Source organism: Lonchura striata, chromosome 8 (genome assembly GCF_050655825.1).
Source record: "Lonchura striata isolate lonStrDom1 chromosome 8, ASM5065582v1, whole genome shotgun sequence".
NCBI lineage: Eukaryota > Metazoa > Chordata > Aves > Passeriformes > Estrildidae > Lonchura > Lonchura striata.
The window spans coordinates 20,358,752-20,379,968 of NC_140710.1; the positions used below are offsets into that span (position 1 = coordinate 20,358,752).

Below are 21,217 nucleotides of genomic sequence, written 5' to 3' on the forward strand. Positions count from 1 at the left end.
GTGTCATGGTGAGGAAAGAATGAGTTAAAGAAATCTGATGGATGAAGGATTTGGGACAGACCAAGATATGTCTTCATCACCAATCTGGGAACTTGTAATTAAGGGGAAAAGATCAAATAAGGTTTTATTTTTATCATATTCCATTTTGTACGGGAACAAAATGATTAACAGTTGGATAGAACAGTTATACAGCTTCTTCACTGACCAGATGAATACCCTGGAGCAAGTAATATCATCTGTGCACTTTTCAATAAACAAAATAGTTTATTGCAAGTCCCTTGGAGCAGAAGCTGTGCCGTGTGTGCCTGCACAGCTCCTCGGACAGCAGTCTCACACTGTAATGTGGTTCACCAGGAGCAGTAAAGACAGAAAATGTGGAAACTGACTGTGAGCCCAAATCCCTCCAGCAGTGAGAGGTCACAATTTTAGCAGATCTCTTTTTTTTTTTCCCCCTCCCTACATAACTAAAGAGGTTACAGTTCAAGAGACACTAAAAGATCCTTTCAGACAGAACAGCTTGGGAGATATTGTTTGATTCCAAAATGTTCATAATACTACAGGCTGCTAAAAGGATATGGGATGTTTCATGTCAGCAGAAGTATGTCCCTCAGAAATCTGAGTTACTAGAAAAAGAAAAAAACAAGGAAGGAACTTCAGATGCCTTTCCCCAACATAAGTATTTTCATTCCCAGTATCAACAAATATCTCCAATATAAAGAATTTTTGGCCCAGTGCCTGGTTATTTCCCCATCTCTCTCCCATCCCTATTTCAGTAGGGTTGGTTCTTCACTTTTCAAGCCAAACCAGGGACAGTGACAAGAAGATAAGAAATGTTAGTACAGAATGTCACTTATTTCTAAGGACTGGCTGTCAGCTCAAGAAATAAAGCAGAATAGTGAGAGATGCTTTGAAGAAAACAGAGCTTTTTGTACTCCAGTGGGCCAAGAATTCACTCACTGTTTGATTGTCTCTTCAAGAAAGAATCCTCTAAAGATAAGGATCCTATTAGAAACAGTGGAAATTTAAAATAATTAAAAGCAAGGAGGCACCTCACTGTATTCATGAACATGTTAAAGAGTCCTTATGCAAAGTCCAATTGCTTGGTTTTACAAACCAAGAAAAGAAATACAGATATTCCATGTTTCTTTACCTTTTTTTATGATGATGGATTTGGTATGAAGTACCCAACAGAGTAGATGATCTATGAGAGGTAATAGCTTCCCTATGATTCTTCTTCTCAGAATACATTTTAGCTGGAAGAGAACAAAAATAGAAGCAGAGTCACAGATGGGGGATTGTATTTTTCAGAGTCATTGGTCCAAGCTGATTTGGAGTAAATTATTTTGTTATGCTGAGGTTCTGGACAGAATTCAGATCTGAGCAAAACATGCCTTATCCCACATCCCCTATCTTAGTGATTGCTGGAAAAATATTCAGAGTGGAAATAGCATGACCTAATAAAATCCTTAATAGAATAAGGGAGAAAGACAATATCTAGTAGAACTGAAAAACATCTGTGAAAATTAAGGCAATGGCTGGGGAATGTTTAAATAGTGTTTGGCTGTAATGCACAGATAAGTAATCAGTGAAATAAACTAGAACTTAGTTACAAGTAATTACAGAAGTGTGTTACACTTAGCACAATCTTCTGAGCTTCAGCCACTGTTAACTGGTGAAGAAATTTGAGAAGTTGCCTTTACTTTGGGTTTTGGGTTTGGTTTTTTTGGGGTTTTTTGCCTCAGCAGGTACCTTTTCAGAATTACTTGGAAGACGGCTTTTCCACAAATTGCTGGACAGGTATGCCAGTGGTTCTCTGGGACTACAGAAGTGAAACACCTAACCCTGTCACATTCCGTTCAAATTTTGTGCAGAAGTTTCACATGCATTAATCTCTCTAAAACTGCCTTCAAACCACTACAGGTCCACATAGTGTGAAGCAATTGCATTTGTCTAATATAAATTAAAAATCACCTAAGAAAACATCATGAACAATGAGAAGAAAAATGGTATTCATGATATTCCTACTTGGAGAGTGTGCTCCTATGTGTGCTCCTCAGTGTCTGAAACTTGTCTTCTTTTGCTGTCAGATATTCAGAATACAATATAACACTACCGTGTAATAACAGACGGCAATTCTGTTTGATGAGCTTCTTTCACTCAAACTAAATTAATTGGATATCAAACCTTACAATGCAATGTTTTCCTCTTAGAAAGACTTATTGCTCTTATGGTTCTGTTTTTTCCTAACCACAGTTTGAAATAAGTTTTTTTATACATCTCAGGTCTGTAGACAATTCAATAGATGAAAATAGTTACAGTAGTTATAATTTTATTGTCTGCTGTAAGATACAACAGGTCTGCAACCAAAGAATTTTTTAAATTACATTTGTGAAATCTTAACTCTTTAAAAAATGGAATAAACACTATTACAAGTACTTAATTTGAATAAATGGCTCCAGAAGAACCCTGGGTTAGCAGAGAGTAGTGCAAGTAAATAATGTTCCCACATCTGGCTCAAAGTCTTCCTCCCTACTCACCTTTTCACTGCTGCTTGTCAAAGGCAACAGCAGTAAATAACTTTCCAAAACCAGCTTCCCTGCTTGCCTGAATTGCAGAAAACCTCCCAGTCCTTACAAGAAAAATGCAGTGAAACACATATCACTAACCCACGAGTTTCTGCAGAAGTTCAGGGAGAAAGGGAAAGAGCACGTGGAAAATGTTGGATGGGCTGATGCCCTTATTTATGAGGGTGACTCACACCTATGGAAAGCTCTATATACCCTCAACAAAATCATTCTCTTAAGATGAACATACAAAACAGAGTTTCAGATGGCTTCCTCAGTGCCTTGAAAAACACTTTTCCTACATTACTGCTCATTTAAGTGCAACCAGACGTGCTGATAACAAATACATTGTGTACATGTTTCAAGTAAATTACACAGCCAGACCATACATAACTTGACAATATATCTGTTTTAAGAAGCACATGCTAAACTGCTGCTTTCCCAGAGCACTTGATTGTTACAGACATGCTCCCTGCTTTCTAAAATATTAATAAATGTCACAATTGATATTAAAATGGAGCATTACTTGTTTTCTATAGCTGTTCCTGTCAGCACTAGTGGTTTTAACATTATAGGAAAACTCTTTTATCACTGAGGTAAATGCCTTTCTAATTACATATGCCAGGATTTTCCCTATTAAAACACATAGTTTAGGATGATTTCTGTTTGCAGGGGTGCCTGAAAATAACCTCTCCCTTTTTTTCCTGTGGTGGAATGGGATGCTCTTTGCTAACAATTCGTGAGAGAGCAGCAATTACTACCTATAGGGCTTTTTGTTCTCCCAAACCCAAAATATCTCTCTTCTGATACATCACAGATAAACTACTGCTGGGAATCTATTTAAGTATAATTTAAAAAAAGGAACTGTAAAAGGAAAAACTGGGTAAACATGGCAGATTGTGCATTTATGGTACTTATAAGATGATCTTATCCTCACTGCAATACAGCCATTACATGGATTATGCCTGAAGTGAGGCAACAAGGTCTGTTTCAGAACTGCATTATCTAAAGTACCATAAGGAATTTTCCTCCTTTTACAGCTGATGATGAAAATGGCTGAAATTAATTTTTCTCTACGCATACACCCAGATAGTGTGTCATTTATCTGCATGTACTCTAATATTCCAAGAAGATGGCAACTGCAGTTCAATAGATGATGATGTTTTAATCTACATTAAATATTTTAATAAACCTACAGTCTTAAACAGATCTGTGGGACAGACAAATCAGCATTTAATCACACAGTAACCCAACAAGGCTTTCTGTTTTAAAACACACAGAATGAGAGGGCTAAGGTTTAACCTAGTATTTGTTATATATTAAAAGTATCACTAAAATACATGCTGGGCTATAATACACAACCTCCAACTGCAGGTACAGAAAAAATATTTAGTAAAAGGTAAGCATGGAAATAAATGAAACAAATTATTCTAAATATCTAGCATGTTGACATCACTGATTTTTTTCATATGTTTATATTTTTAAAATTTATTTAAATAACAGTTAAGAGTACAGATATTTCTACTGCTTAAATTAACTTTTTATGGCTATATATTAAAAATGTGAGATCAAATGTAAAAATTTTATGAATTACAGCACTTGGTGAACAGTCAGATTCACTGGTTCTGGGCATTTTATGTTCTATAATGTTGAGACAAGAATGGGGTTGAGACATAGGAGTAAGGAATAGATATTCACAGCACTTCAACCTGGTCTCCAAAACTGTAAGAAAGCCATTTCAGCACACAGCACACCATGCTTTGACATGTCTTAACTCCTCTGAAAACTCTCGAGTCATGAAAGCATTTTACAGTAGGTCTTAGATGAAGAGAGGGAGAAAGGAACAATTAGGTAAAACTGTTCAGCACATGGAATACATTCTGGGGCAGTGACATTCTGGCTTCTTCCTGAATTTACCTCTACAGTTCTCTCCTGGGTTACCTGACCCAGTCATGATCAGGCTTTAGAGATAGGAGAACAAACTGAATAGAGGTGCTAACTGAAGCAGCATAGCCATAAAGAGATTAGCACGTAGGAAAAAAAAAAAAAAAAAAAAAGAAACAACCAAATCAAACAAAAAAACCCAAACAACTTTGCCCTCTCCTATTAAGAATACAGTCTAAAAACCTACTTAATGTAAAATTGTTATTTTTCAAGAGCAAAAGAAAAGAGTAACTATAAACAGAACTCCTCAACTTTATGAGTTAATGTTTTGTTTTCTGGAATGTTCACTTGAAAGTGAATTTAAGTCAGTCCTCATTATCAGATGGCCTGTGAGTCACAATGTGCAGCATGTAGGACAGCATAGCAATAGGTTCAAAAAGCCTCATTCAAAACAAACAACAATGCAACAATAATGGCACCAAGAGAAAAAAAAAAAAAAAAAAAAAAAAAAAAAAAAACCAACAAAAAAAACCAAAAAAAAAAACAAGCCCACCAGTATTACAACAGCATGCTAGTACACAGAGTACACAGCCTGAGGAGGAAAGCTAAAACTAAAATGGATTGAGAAACCAGTATGTTCATACCCATGAGTTGCTCAACTTTCTGTTATACTGCTTCTATAGATAAAATAACCTCCAGGATAGTACAATTGATACACTGCAGAAAAACCAATATATTTATAAATATTTGCTGGAATGGAAGATTCATGTTGAGGTAAGGAGATAATTTAAACAGAGTCAGTTGGAGGTCAGGCACAGGTAATCAAGTAGGAGGATGATACTACATTCCCCTTCTATTTCATAAAGTCCAAACTGCTATAGCATTCTCACACTCTAATAGAGTTCCTTTATTTTGTATTCTCTTCATGGTTGAAAAAGAAAACTCCAACTTCAAATTGTTTCAGGATGATTAAGACCCTGAAAACCAGAAACAAGACTAGAATGTGAAGCATCACTAGAGTAGCAATAGGTGCTGATATTACTGATGGCACAACTAATCCTTCAGGAACTGGGGAACCCCAACTCATCTAAAGACCCCTCTTCCCACATAGGCTACAGCAAAATTATCAAAAGAAACTCACTCACAATATATGATGCTTTCCCTGCTGACAAAGTAGATTATAATTTATTTTTAAAGAGAGACAATTTTATTCAGACCTAAACATTTTGTATCACAGAAGAGTAGGGAGAGGGGGCAAGAGAGTCAAGGGAATCTGTTCTTTCCCTTTTGTACTGTAAACTAAGTTTTGTAGTCTAAGAATAAACCAAGGGGAAAGGACAATAACTTGCCAATTAATTTACTGCTTGTTAACTGGAGTTTTTAGAGATTCCTATATTTTGTTCCCTAAAGAATACATAGCTCAAAATATCTGCAGTTTCAGCCTCACAAAAGATTAAGTCACCTAATCATATCTACAAAGAATAAGTGTCCTTGCCATATAATGCTATTCTGAAAAAGCATAAAAATAAATTCTGTGACTAGTAACTGGTAAGTGCCATCTCCCATCATTAAATCCAAACCTAGCCTATGACAATGGGCCACACCAAGCACAAAAGCACAGTGCAGCACAGTGAGCAGAGCTGCCTGCAGCAGACATGGGAAACCTGGAGAAGGGAAAAGGCTGGAACCACATGGCTGCTCAGCCACTCTTCACTGATGGATGAGGAAAGGCTTCATTTGCAGCACCCTGTCTAAAATCATTCTCTCTCCAAAAAGATATGAAAAACTTACACTATTCTTTAAAAATACAAATAAACAAAAGCCCCAAACAAAAAACCAAAGCAAACAAAATAGCCCAGACAGATGAGACAAAAGTTTATTGAGTATACAATACTCAATACTTCTATAGAGGAAATGACCATGCAGATGAGTACAGAAAATTAAAACACACTTTCTCTGCAGAAGGAGACAGTTGTAGCACTGTCATCCCACTGAAATTAAAGACACTGACTACAGGAAGGGAAGTAGTAATGGACTTTATCTGTATGTTTGAGCACCTCAGTCTCCTCTATAAATTAATGTTCTTCAAACAGCCATTGGAAGAGGGATAGTGCTCCTGCTGCTTCTCTTTAATTGGAGGAAGGGGCACAACCCCTTTGCTTTGAGACACTCCTAGCTACTGTCACAAACCCTCCTGACATGTAGGGCCCTACACACGTCAGCCTTTCCTTCCAAGTGCTGCTGGAAGGAGTGTGGTTTGTAAACACAGAACAGATTGCACTTTAGCAATAACAAGAGGTCAGCAGGGTGTTGGGGGTTGACAAAGCTATATATGAAGGAGATTTGTCTCTTCACTTATTTCATTTCACAGTTGAATTGAATTTTCTGATTAATTACAGAATACTTGCAGGGAATCAAAAGCAAAGAATTCCTGTCTCAAGTTCATTTTTAGATAATAATGTTGCTTGACTCTAGCAATGCAGCTCTGATTTTTTCTGTCTGCATTTTACGTGGCAGCAGTGACCAACCAAAATTTAAATAGCCAGATACTCTCACATCATTTTTCTAAAGATACTGAAAAGTGTTTTGCATGAATTTGAGCAACTTGGAGTTAACCTGGTAATGCTTGAGTAATAATGCACTATATTTATAGGCAGTTCTTGAACAATGAGATCCCAGATATGCTATTATCTTTACTTTCCAATAATTTGGCTCCATTATTCCTCTACTGCAAGTGAATCATTTTCATAAACTCATTTGCATCACAAATCTAAATCTTTTCTAGTTAAAGCTTTCATATCACTTTTGTTTTTTCCTAAGACAAGCAAAACAAATTTCCCTAGTGCTCTGAATTACAAAAACAATATATTCAGTCTACAAATCTCAAATTAAGGTAGTTGTCAATGAACTGAGCTAGGCATTTTGAAAATCCCTTAAAAGATTTTCACGTTTAAAAGCACTTCACAATCAAATCTAATGGCTCCTGTTCACCAAAGATAGCATGCTGTCCATGCTGTCTCTGCAAATTCCTGAAGGCTGCTCCTCATGCTGTCACTGCTACCCTTTGACAGGGCCTCCTCCAACAGAGAAAGGTATTTGCTAAACCTACTGTAACCATTCCATATAAATGAGTATAATGGTTATATAGGAGTTAGTTCTCTATTGTAAACACGGAGAAAACAGCATAGCCAAGAAGGATATACGTAGCATTTTACTAAGTGTACAATTTACTAAGCATTTAGCTGCTCATTCCTGTGTCTCATAGTGTGGACCTTGTGTAAAGCAGGAGATAATGACAAAGGATGAACTCACAGGACATTGAAGATCTGAGCTGCAGGGTACTAAAGCAAGAGTAAACACAGACCTTGATTCTGCCATATTCTCATGAAGCAGGGAAAATGCATCAGTGTCCCAGCATTCACTGGAAGAGCAAACTCCTCCAGATGCTCACCTGTCCCACAAGAGAACTGCACTGACTGCCCACTGAGCCCCAGCTGCTTCTGCTCCCCTGACTTGTCTGAGTTCTTACAGCAGCTGCCAAAGAAAAAGCCTTGTGAGCCTGGTAGCCCTCCATGCACAAAGGCACCATCCAAAGACAAAGATTTAAAAGGAAGCACCACCACTCTCTGGTAGCTCCCCATACAAAACCCATTAACACAAAACTCCCTCTGCCCAGGGGGTTATTTGTTACAGCACCGAGGCCACGCTGGCAGGACTGGCTGATATTGCCACTACAGCATATTTCTGCTAAGCTACACGACAGCAAAGACACTGCTTAGAACAAACCCAAAAGCCAGAACTCAACAAACAGCTCAGGTGCATTGTCACAAGTCAAGAAACAAGGAAGGGCAAAGCCTGGGCCCCTGCAAGGAAAGGAGACAAGGAGGGCAGGGAAGGGAGCTCAGCCCTCTGAGCTGCTGGCTCCTTCATCTCCCAGCTCCTGTCTGTGTCTGCCCTCAGAACCAGGGGACAGGAGGAGCTGCCGACAGCATCTTCAGCAGCCAGGGGCTTTGCAGCCTGGCTCACAGGCGAGAGGGCAGAAATCACAGCTGAGCAGGGCAATGCTGCTGGGTTGTGACACATAAATGCAACCCAAAATGGATGGATGTAACATTAAGACTTTTCAGAAAATTCCAATATATGTAGTTGTTTTCATCAAACTTACCTTGCAGCTATTGCATCTTAAATATTGTGTTGCTAACCACCTGAGAGCCAGAATGATTACAAGCCCACTGAAACTAACTTCATCCATTTCTCTGTCTAAACAAAGTGCAATGCAAAAAAGGTAATCAAACAAACAACCTTAACTGTGAAAACAAAATTGGATTTTTTAAATACTGTCATTTTTATTAATCTGAGGTGATATTACTGAGCTGAAGATTGCCCTTTCATTTACAACAAATGTGTTTTTTCAAGTTAACATTCACTATTTAACTGAAAAAAAGAATTGTTAAAAAAAATCTGCTGTATTTCAGACAAAAGCTATTTTTTACCATGAAGTCATAAAACCCCATGAAAGGAGTTTACAATGGGAGCATTGAGATCCCCTTAACTGCAGCAGCACCAGCTAAAGCAAATGTAATGGGGAAAAAATTTCAAATATAAGAATCAAAGTGTTTTATCAAGGTTGCTCATCCTATTAAAATCTCCACTTCTACAAACCTTTTAATGCAGAAAATCACCTGCTGGACAGAAAGCTGTTGGTATGAATCTGTATATAAAAGCATTTTTCAGTTACTGTCTGAACCTGAAATGCCAATAGGATGTCTTCTGTGGAATTCCATTTTAATAAATTTTGGCTTAAATGATGGTCCTAAAGTAGGTTGAGCTTGTCAATTTTTCTCTGGGTTTTTTGACATACAAAGTTGTAGTCTATGTAATAATTAAAGTCACATTCTGCTCTCAAAAATACCATCAAAGTGAAACCACTGAAATGTCATATCTCAGCATAGGTTTACATTGCTGAAGTTCAAATTAGAATCTGATTATGGAGCCCTTGAATGTTGCTGTTGGTATGACCTTGGAAACACTGAGAATAAGCTAAATGTGGCCAAGAGTAATGTTATCTGAACAAACACACTTTTCCAAATATTTTCAAGAAGAAACGGGGAAGCTACTTTAATGCATGGCTAAAGTTAAAAAATAATTTTGAGAATTCAAAATTATCTGAATAAATTAAAAATTTTACTATTATCTCATTTCAATTCTGTTTGAGTTTGCTGATATGTAGCATAATCTCATAAGAGTTAATAGTGTCAGCAAGATCCCACTGGATTTGTTTTTACAGAGATATAGACATATTAATTAAAAAACAGATTAAACCACTGCAGGTCTCATTTCACTGAGCAACAGAACAGCTACTGAAATATTTCTGAGAATTACTGCACATTTCTTATTTGTAAAATAGAAGTAAAGTATTCCGGCAGGTACCATTAACAAACACCACACAAAAAGCATCACTGGTTTATGTATTTAGCTATACTCACTTGTTCCTCAGCATAAGGCAACAGTTTCTGGAAAAATATATGTACACAATGAAATTATCTCTTCACCTAGTTGTCCTTTAAAGGAAATAACTGGACTTCGTAGGTTTGCTATATATCCAATAAAGGAAATGGATAAGCCAAACATTTGTGCTCATACAAATCTTGTAAATTAAATCTATTAAGGAGTGAATAATTTTTAAGGCTTCTCTAGCAAAATATGAAAGATTTTACTAAAGGCTCTTCACCTCCATTATTTTGTTACAAAAAGAGTGTTCTCTTGCTCTTTTATCACTTGTGAATTCAGAAGCCTAAAAGCACTGTTTCTTCATTTTTGTCAGCATATATAAGTCAATGTTTAAAGAGTCAAATTTTTGCTTGGATAAAGAGACAATTTTAGCCAAGGATATTAATCCCAAATTCGTAGATACTAAGCTGAGCATTTTTCTGTTAAAAAAATTACTAAAAAATGCAGTTTCAGGATCTATGGGAGGGAATGGTTCAATCAACATTTTTTTCCCCATGGGGAAAATTAAAATTATATACAAGTTTCAAGCAGAATTAGCCCAGCTTGAAATACTGCAATTACAATATTGCAAAACACCATTTCTGAGTGAATGCAGGATTTTGTTTAAGACATCATCAGGAGAGCTGGAGTGTCCTCCAGAAGCTCTCAGAAGCACAGCTCACCATCCTGTCCTTGCTCTCCACTGATCCCCACTGGCACCCGGACCATTGGTATGGTGCCAAGGAGTGCTGATGGCTGTGAGAGGCCAGTGATGCTTCACAGATATTCCAGGGCTCTTTTTGTGCTCTGGTTCTCATGGTTGCTTTTTAATCTGGTTTAAATCTTTGAGCACAGAGCAACAAGGAGTCCTGTGGGACTTGGCAAGAAGCATGTCTGGATGCTACCACACCAAGTGGCAGGTGACTGGCAGAAATTCCAGGATCTGTGTGTGCACAGTTACAGGCAGAATGCCCAAAGTGTTGCAAACCCAAAACAAAGGCCAAATTTTCCAAATTTTATCTCTGCATATCATTATCTATTTTAAAAACACTTCATTCTCCAAAGAACTTGTATTCCCTGACCAGTGTCTCTGAAGCTGTCTCTGAAGCTGTCCCTGACATGGAATATTCTCTGCAACATCATACCCCTTCCAAGGACATGGTAGCACATAAGGAAGGAGGCTTTAATTAAGATTTCCCCTTAGCAACAAACTAGCCAGGAACCAGCTGCACCATTCTGGCTTTCCATGAACTTTGCTGCGAGGAAGACATGCCAGCAATGTCAAATTTAGGCCAAAGTAGAAAGGAGAGGCTTAAGGGAATTAGAGTGCAACCTGTATTTCTGAAATATATTCCTTGCTCATTCTGTGCCCAAAAAAAACTTTCTAGAATTTGCTGACAATACCTTTTCCCACATGGACTATTTCAAAATTCCATTGATTTTTTTTCCTTCTTCTGTTTGTTCTTTTACCTTATTTCTTACTTAGCCCATTTTCTACCATTCCTTGAGACACTTTTTGATACAGAAAGAAATCTTGCAAACACAAAAACCTGACATGCATCCACAAACTTGTATCATTTACCATAAATAAACAGACCTTCTATTATTGATCACAAAAGCAAAGAATGATAAATAAAAATCTTATAATAATCATTTGGTCATGAAATTGATAAGCAAAAACATGAAACAGGTTACACACCACACCAAAATTGCTAGCAGCAAATGTATTGCAAACTCATTTACATTGATTCTTCTCAGGAAAGGAAGGAAAAAACATGGGTGAACACAAAAGGATCCATTTCAGTTCCTGTTTGAGGGCTTAGTAACAGAATGCAGAATAGGGTACAAGACCCCAAACAGGAAGAGAAGGCCCATGCCACTGTCTCTTTGGGTTTGATTCCCATACAGATAAAATTGTTAGCCCTCACTTGAAGACACCAGCTGATGCATCTCTATTATCAGAAATAAACCCAATGGCAGCCACAGAGCAGGAAATCCCCATCCCTAAATTTGCACCTGCACTTTTGTCCTTATCATCACCCACGACTGCAGCAGAGCTCCTGTGCAGGAGCACCCTGGGCAAGCAGGGCTGTGGGAGAGCTCTGTCCAAGCACAGCACATTTCAGTGGGGATGTCCTGCAGGTGGGCTTCACAAGATTAAGGTGCAAATATATGCAGGCGTTTAATATCACTTCATAGAGAAACTGTCAGTACTGGTAAATTTAATCCTGTTTTCAAATACCTGAAGATAATAAGAACAGGCATATATTTTGCTTAGAGAAAGGTCCACAATTGGAAAATATTGTAAGAAACCGGGAAAATACAGAAGGGCATGTCCCTCCAGCAGGACACTTTGTCTAACAGCTGAGGGAGGAATTCTATCTGAAGATGCATTTTCTTTAAAATCCACAAAATCACACCTATTCATTACAGCACAAAGTAATCAAATCCTATTTGAGCCTATTCCCATTGCATAGCTCCACTATACCCTCTGGCAGGGAATTCCACACTTTAATTACCTATTTGTGAAGCAAATATTTCCATTTGTTGGTTTTAAAACTGTTGCATAATTTTATTCAGTACACCATCATACTTACATTACGAGGGAAAATAAAAATGTTATCTTTCCTACACTATTTGTCAGTTATTAGACCTTTACTACAACCCCAGTCTTCTCCTTCCAAGGAGAAATTGCAGAGCATTTTAATTGGTCCTCAACAAGAAACCCTTCTCAGTCTACTATTGTTCTTTGTAGCCCTTCTAGTTCCTCTGGGACCTTTTACCACTCTTGTCTCAATATTCAAGATAACAATGCAACCTAGATTTCAAAAGGATTGAATTCATTATTTTATCTTATTTTTTCCCAGGATGTTTTATAGAACTGTATTTTCCTCTTTAGCTAGTGCTGAGGTGACAGTTTTATTGAACTAATCACAATAATGCCAATATCTCCCTCCTGAATAGTAACTACTGGATCAAAATACATATTTAAATACATTAGTTCCTTTCCATTTACCAAAATTGAATTTCATCTGCCATTCAGTTTCATAAATAACATGTTTTACCTGTTTAGAATCAGCTTTGCTTTTGAGCATTCAAACAAATTTAATCAACCTACAGCCTGTATCTCAGACCTAATCAGCCCTTTCCAAGGTTATTTACATGCCTGCTGAATACAACCATCATCTGAGAAGCCAGATTTAAAATTCTCCCTTCAAAATTCAGATTTCCAAATATCAGTAACACCCTTACACCAAAGGTACAAAGCTTCATTTGGGGCGTCTTGACTAGGACTGCAAATGTTTCCCACTTCTAGAGATTTTATTCTGCATGGGATTTTAAATGTGAGACCTAGTGAAATATAGGAAATGTTTTGAGAACAACACATTCCAGCAGAATCATTTTGGATTTGAGCTGTTTATGATTTATTACTAATTTTGTGAATTTTTAAACATATTTGCAAATACTGATTTTTTATTTTTATTAGTAATATTGTTCTGTTTTATCAAATAAAAATATATTTTATAAGAAATTAACTCATAAGTGAACAAATTTCCTGGAAAATGTCATATAATCTAATTACGGCAACCAAACCACTGACATACCAGAACAACTCTATAGCTCAGATCACAGATTTCAATATCCAAATCACACACAGAGTAAACATCACAGACTCTGTCCCTGTGTTTGCAAAGGGAAGGTTTTTTTTTTAGTTCACCATAAACTATCTAATAATTATTTTAATTATTCTTAAATAAAAAGTATGCATTGTTGAAAATATGATCTTAAATTAATCTGGCCAACTACAACCACTATTCAGCTCCTTGGCTGGTGTAACCTGCTCCGTGGCAGACAATTTCTGCAAATACAGAATAATATCCATTATACTAGTTTGGGAGAGAAGAATGTAAAAGATGTGGAAAAGAAGAGAGCTTCATTTCCACACAGTTTTCAAAGTGGAATCCTTCTGGTCAGTCTCTGTGCAGACTGAAATAACAAGCAGCCACCTCACAGAGATTAAGGCTGACATTAGAGGTTCCTTCCCTTAAACAACTGGGGATAATCATATCCTGCTCCCAAAAAATGGGAAACTAGCTGATGATGCAGGTAACAATCAGAAGTAGCCATTTCAATCCCTGTGGCCACTTAGAAATCCTCTCTTGACAGCAAGCTCTACCCAGAACAAATGTATTTTATTGTTAATAGCAATTAATTTTCACCTTACAGAACTTACTTTATTATCTCTGCGGTAGTTACATTGGCTCACTCAATGGCCTAATTTTTCTCGCTCACAGCCATTTAAAACAAGCTTTTTCAAACTTGTGAGCTGGCTGATCTGAGGAGCTCTTTTTCTTTTGAATGTGTATGCTTGTCTGGCATTTCTATGCAAGCTTATACAGCTCTGCTTAAGAGTTAAAAAACTGTAATAAAATTGAAATATGTTAATATAAAAATGAAGAATGGGATTTGTCTTACCATATTAAGAAGATTAAGCAATGGCTAGATAGTCCTGGACCATCTAGGGTTTAACTTCTGCTTGTCAAAGCTGCTTCCTCATCTCTATAAAGACACTGGATTACAGCCCTTTTCCAAGGTCAGACTACCCTGTCTCTGCAAGTGGAAAACATGAAAGAGATTTATTAGGCAGCAATATACATTTATGCATTTTATCTTTCTGCAGTCTAAACACCTAGGAGATGCTTGAGGCAGAGATTAAGAGGAAATCAAATTAATTATAAATGATGATTAAATCCAAATTGATTCAAAACTGATGAGGTTGCATCATTTACATTATCTGTAATGTTGAGTGTCATTTTCAAATGTTACCTCTTTTTTTGAACATGTGTCATACAACATCTATTAGCAAGATATCAGTATACACAGTCTAGCTTTCAATTGGAAGATGATCACAAGCAGGCCTGATATTATAATGAGCTTTTAAAACTGTAATCAGTTTACAGGAAGTAGCTGAAGTAGAAACAAGCATCTCCACAGCTCTCATAGGCCACATAAATGCAGACACAGTGTGTATTTCTGTACAAATGTATATACATATCTCTCATAGATAATACTGAACAAAAAGAAAAGGCAAAAGTAAGGAATCTTTTTTCAGAGAGTACTTTTCTGGCAGATAATGGACTGACAGCTAAATAAAGACCATTTACACAGATAACAAAGTGAAACAATGATACGTAGCCCTGCTAAACAAAGCACTGGCACAAAACTCAACCAGAGAGGCTCCCCAGGATAGGTCACTTCAGAGTACATCCATGGGCATTAAAAACAACACAGCATCATTGTCAATATTGCCATGCATATTGTATTTCTCCTATGGTATCTCAAAAGCAGAGTCAGTGTTACATCATCTTTCATATCACTGGAGCACTAAGTAAAAATTTTTCTTTGCTAACAAAAACCGTATCTTAAAGGTTAGTATTGACCAATCAATTTTTGTCCATTTATTAAAAGAGAGAAGATTTTTCAAGCAAATAATTTAAAAGCACTTTGCAGATAAAGAAATACAGACTGAAATATCTGTTCCTCAGTCTTTGAAATTAATTTTGTAACAAAAATAAAATATTCAAAGCTTTAAAACAAATTTTGTAGACACACTTCCCACAATGAACAACTTCAGTTCCTCTTGGTGTCTGTTTTCTTCTTTCCTTGCAAGCACTCAGAGCTAGTTTTGGGAAAAAACGGGGAAAAGCACCAAACCCACTCAGCAGATGACAGAGAAACCATCCCCATGAATAAAATGAACCAAACATGTAAGATTGTTTTCAGATGAACCCAAGCAGCCTGTGTTTATTATGAAAGTGTCACACTTACACAATTGAGAATTAAGCTAAAATTTTTCACACACTCGGTATTCTAAAAATCAACCTAGACAGCAGATTCTGATACCCAAAGTTGCATTCTCCCTCTTGACTCGCCCCTGCTTGGCTCTGGTGGGCACTGGCACTCCTCCAGCCCTGTGCTCTCAGCAGCCCAGCACTGCAGGAGCAGCTTGCAAGCTTTCTTCATCCCTACCTAACATTTCAAGTGCAAGATTATAACTCTCAGAGCCCCTGGACCTTATTTTTTCAGGCTTTTCTTTATTTATAACATGATTTTTTCTGCAGGTTCTCATAAAAATCTACTGAGGATTTCTAAATAATAAAAGAAATAAAGCGAATATTCACAATTTTCCCTAATCCTCAATCCTAAAAATTCTTTCTAAACACGATCCTTAATGAGTTATTTAGATGTGTATCTGTGAACAAATGTATTATATTTACAGATCAAGGAACTGGGAAGTCAGGATTTTTAGAGATATTCTCCCAGAGGACAGACACAGCGTCCTGGTGTAGCTAGAATGAAAACCCTACCTGTCCCTTAAATTTGGTCCTAATAGAAGTGGACCTATTCAAATAGGCTGCAGAAAATTGGAAGCAGGTTGGGAAGATGAGATTCCTCTGATGAATGTCACAATACAGTCCTGTACATGGTGGAGGAAATTGTTTAGAGTGCTTTCCATCTATTTGTAATTTCTTGCTCCTTCTGTGCAGTTTGGGATGCAGCTCTGCCTATCATCCTTTGCTTGAGATCTGTGCTCACCCCAGCCCAGAATAACTCCATAATATATCATTTTGGATCACATACTTATCATACCGTAAAGATCCTTGGAATCAAATTCCCACAAAAAATGTCATCCAAACCCTTGTGTATTGTTTAGGTTGACACAGGCTATTTAAATGGTAATAGTTGCAAATGCTGGCCTGTGGTATTTCTCCTGAATATGCTATCCCTGCCTCTCTCTGAAACCACCACCACCAGTTATCTCAAGCTGAAGGTTAAACAAAAACTCTAAGCATCTTTAAATTGGATTAACCAATATGATCAAATCTTGACAGTTTCATAAATGTCAGCATATCTGCAAAACAGGACTTGAAACCTCTAAATAAAGCTAGGTCCACACCTTTTTCTATTTAGGGATCTTAAATGCTACTTAACCTTCAGGTTTAGAGTGGTAAAAATTAATAAAGTATTGATAAATTGGAAAAAAAACCCCAAGAAATTATTATAGGTTTAGGTAGATCTTAAAAAATATATTTTTGAAATTAATTGCATCTACCTATTTTATATCACTTAGTTCTTAAAACCAGATTTTGGAGCAATACGATAATGTTAAGAATAGACAAAATTGTAAGGTTTTCACTCTTCACCATTGATACTGGATTTTTTAAAAATCTCATTATTTCTTTCTATATACAAATTTATTCCAAACAGCTGTAGTCCTTCATATACTCACTAAAAAAGATTGAGAGGAAAGCTTTGTAGTAAACCTTTCACTGAAATGCCCTCATGTTTATATCTCAATGGAATGAAAATACCATAAGAGACAGCAAATCATTGACAGATTATGACCCACCCCACTGGAAAATTGATTTACCAAAGTGACTCAAAGAAAAGCTTCCCCTGCTACCTGCAGTAGTTATATATTTCAGTTATTCCATCCCATACTCACTGAAAGGTTGGCTGTATTTAGTTTTCAGAATTCATATAACTGGAATGTATTTTTTAAGGCCTCACATGCACAGCCTCATTAAGAAAGAGACATGTACATAAATAGGAATCTAAGGAATTTAGAGGCAAAGAGATTACCAAAAGCAAACAGCCGACTTGTGTTTCTGAAAACCATCAGCCTGTGGCCATGCAAATGCTGCCCTTGCCAATGGCAAGTGCTCACCTCCTCGGGCACGGAGCTTGCCCACCTCTTGCCTGGTTTGCAGTCATCACCTGGCTCTGCCTGGCATTGATTTGCTCATGGATGCTGGTCCAGCTGCACACTTGATCACAGAATTTGTTATGAAAGCAGCTGTGAGCTTTTAGGCACCACTGTGTAACACCTGGACACACCTTATTATAAGCACTTTTTGTGGATGCTGTAATCTGTGTCCCAGGGCAACTACTTCTCCATTAACAATTTTTTTTTTTAAAGTACTTTAAAGTAGATTAATAGATAACCAATATGAATCAAAAGTCACATCAGCTTTTAAAAATTTCCTCTGAAATCCTTCTGGGTCAAACTACTGATTCAGATAACTATATTATTTTGTATCAGTTGAGAGACCAGTCATATCTGCTTACATTTTGCTTCCTGGTCAGATATGATTAAACTGCTCAAAACAACTATGGCATTCAATATTTCTATTCTATAGCTACTTTGTATAAAGCATACATGCTCCAGTGTCTTAGATATTAAATGGCATTTGTGCTCCTATGTCATCAGAGTTACAGATTTATTTGAAGCCATCACCTGAGGAATTAAGATTTAGTACCTGAATTGCCAGTATCTAAAGCAAATTTCTAATAAAGTGGAGCAGATAACTAAAACATTACAAGTATCAAAACTATATTTCTGTTTATACTGAGGTTTGAACACTGGCTGATATACATACACACAGAAATACCTCCTTCCAGCCAAGAATGGCAGTAATTCTAAGATCCTTGCCAAATGATAAAAGAGATTCCCATAAACTCAAAAATTTTGGTTTTCTTTCCAAATAACCAGTTAGATTCCAGGTCCTCAGATAGGGCTTGCATGGTTCCCAAAACTTGCTGCTAGTACCTGTGTACAGCAAGGAGACAATCTCCCTTCATTAATAGTCTCTGATGATTAATATGTAATCACTGCAGCACCAAAACTCTTATTTTCCGTTTCCCCACTAATCAATGGCCACATCACTGGAGATCTGCTTTGCATGTATCCTTGTAATATTCAATCAGACTCTCAAACACTTACTGTAACACAGCTGTAGTTAAACAAAGATGCTAAGCCTCCAAGAGCATTGCTTTACATCTCAACATTTGACAAACAGCATGCAGAATCTTAACCTGTATCCTACAGGATATGAAGACAATGCATACAGAGTCAGTTGAAACATTTAACATGACAAATGAGATCAAAACAGATTTTGCTGCTATGCTGCAAAATGAAAACACATGGGTATTCATCTTTGACTGCATGTCTCTCTCACCACAGGGTATAACTTTAATTTCCCACAAAATGCTTCAGTATTTACTTTTTTCCCTGACAATCCGTTCCATAAAATTGTTCCACCTTTCTTGTTCACCAGATATTGTGCATGTAACAAAGCTTTTTTCCTTGTGCTCCTTGTTTAGGTACGTAATAATCACCTTTTGTGCTGGTCAGTTTTCTGATGCCTTCTCTCCAAGCTTTGCACACCACAGGCCTCATTACTAAAATGACCTGTGAGAACTGTGGGGCTTGAGTTTTTTCCCCATATTTTTTTTTTTTATTTCTGCATTTGACAAAGTTAGGATGTTTGCACACTACTGCAGGCCACATACCTGACACACCACTATTCTGATCCAGCATCTTCCACACTAGCCGTAGCAGAATAAAGCCCGTGTCAGTCATTTACAGCAATTCAGCTTTCCTTCTCTTAATGGTCTTAATCTTTTTCCTATGCTGTGAATGCCAGATGAACAGTTCTATTTGGTCAGGAGAGCTGGAGCTCATTTCCCCCAAGCTGCCCTCCCAGTGCTGTGCTTCACACCAGGAGCTGGAAAGGTGCTGGTAGCACCCAGAGCTTTGGCTGCTGCTGGGCAGGGCTGGCACACACCAGCGCTGTCCCTCGACAGCCCAGCCTGAGGCAGCAGGCTGGGAGCTCACAAGATCATGGGAAGGGACACTAAGAGGACAGTGGACCCACACTGACCAGTAGGATTTAGGATTTTCCAGACCATATATCATCAGCTCAGACCCAAAAGCTAAAATGAGTTGGAAGTGGGGACATTTTTTGTTTACAACATTTCCCTTCTGGAGCCACTGCTATGAAAGCTGAAGCCTTGCTTCCTGGGAACTGTCCAGACAACACCTGCTAACGAGAAGCAGAAAGTTACATCTTTGGGGGTTTATTTTCCTTTGCTTATGTGCACATAACCTTTTGCTTTAGTAACCTGCTGTATCTCACCCTATGAGTTGTCTCCCATCTAATTTTCTCTCCTCTGTTCAGCTGAAAAGGAGTGGTGCTAGAGCAGCTTGGTGAGGGCCTAGCATCCAGCCAAGGTCAGCCCACCACAGTCATTTTTGGTGCCCAGCATGGGTGAGACCATGGCAGTTTCACATTAATCATGCTGCAGTTATAGCAGCTATTGGGTAGCAGGACAGGGAGCTGGCAGCTGAGCTGCTTATCTCCTTCTTTGCCAAGTTTGGGAACAGGCTAACACAGCCAGTGGCTCTGTGCCTTACCCTGGCACTGGTGGCCTTGCTGTGCTGGGCAAGGCATTCATTTAAGGAAGATCTTGTCAACTGCCCAGGAAAGCAGACCACTGCAGATGAAGGGATCCAGTACCTGAGAGATTTAGGAGTGCTGGAAATCATCTATAATGACAGCTAAGAAAAAAGTTAGTGTAGAAAACATAACAATGTATTGGAGAAATATTCTTCAACTCCTTGAGTTTGTATCACAGAGCACTGTGCTCAGTGGTGTAGCAAACACGAGACAGCTCTTCCCACCATTGTCACTGGATATGAGTAAATGGAAGTATAAAATGCATGAAGGCAGAAAAGCGTAATCCTTTTAGGCTTAAAAAGTTATTTCCTACAGGACTTGTACAGAGAAATTGATATATGAAGGTAACTCTTGAAATTAAAATACTGGAAGGAAAATACACCATTCAAAGTTTAAGTAAAGAACCCAGCATATGAATTAAAACATTTGTCTTGCCAAAAGAAATGTCATCAGATGGCCTTTCATTAAAAAAAAAAAAAAAACAAAAAAAAAACCAAATAAATCATAGATCAAAACATGCCTTTTGGGTTTTTTTGTAGTTTCATACTAACACCTCAATATTTCTGATCTCGTTTGTGACATAGAGGAATATATGAATGTAACATGATAAGCTTTAAAACTGCTGACATAAAATTCAAAATCCATTTTACACTTTTGAACCAAATAACTTTGGAAGAAGAGTGTGTTTGCTGGGTGAATTTCAATAACTTCTTCCAATTTTAATACAACTGCATTACAATTACCATATTTGCAAAACAAAGAGCACAAACCAGAAAAGCATAAAAAGAAATGGATGATGACATTTGCATTTGCAGAGTACATTCAATGTAAGTTTGATTTTTTTTTTCTACTCAGCATCACAAATGTGTTTTGAAGCCTCAGTGTAGTAAGCATTATGTGTTCATTTGAGGAGTTTCATTTGCATTTAATTTGCCTTCAATGGCTGAATAGGATATTAATTTTGAAGGCTTATAATAA

At 37.4% G+C, this 21,217-nt stretch overlaps 1 long non-coding RNA gene across 1 annotated transcript; it reads right to left on the minus strand.

The window, feature by feature from the left end:
* Positions 1-400: 400 nt before the first annotated feature.
* On the minus strand, positions 401-19,595 carry LOC146766766 (uncharacterized). Its single transcript, XR_014956905.1, has 3 exons — positions 14,415-19,595; positions 1,151-1,253; positions 401-623 (listed from the first exon to the last, which is right to left on the minus strand). It is a non-coding gene; the product is annotated as an uncharacterized LOC146766766 (long non-coding RNA).
* Positions 19,596-21,217: the final 1,622 nt, after the last annotated feature.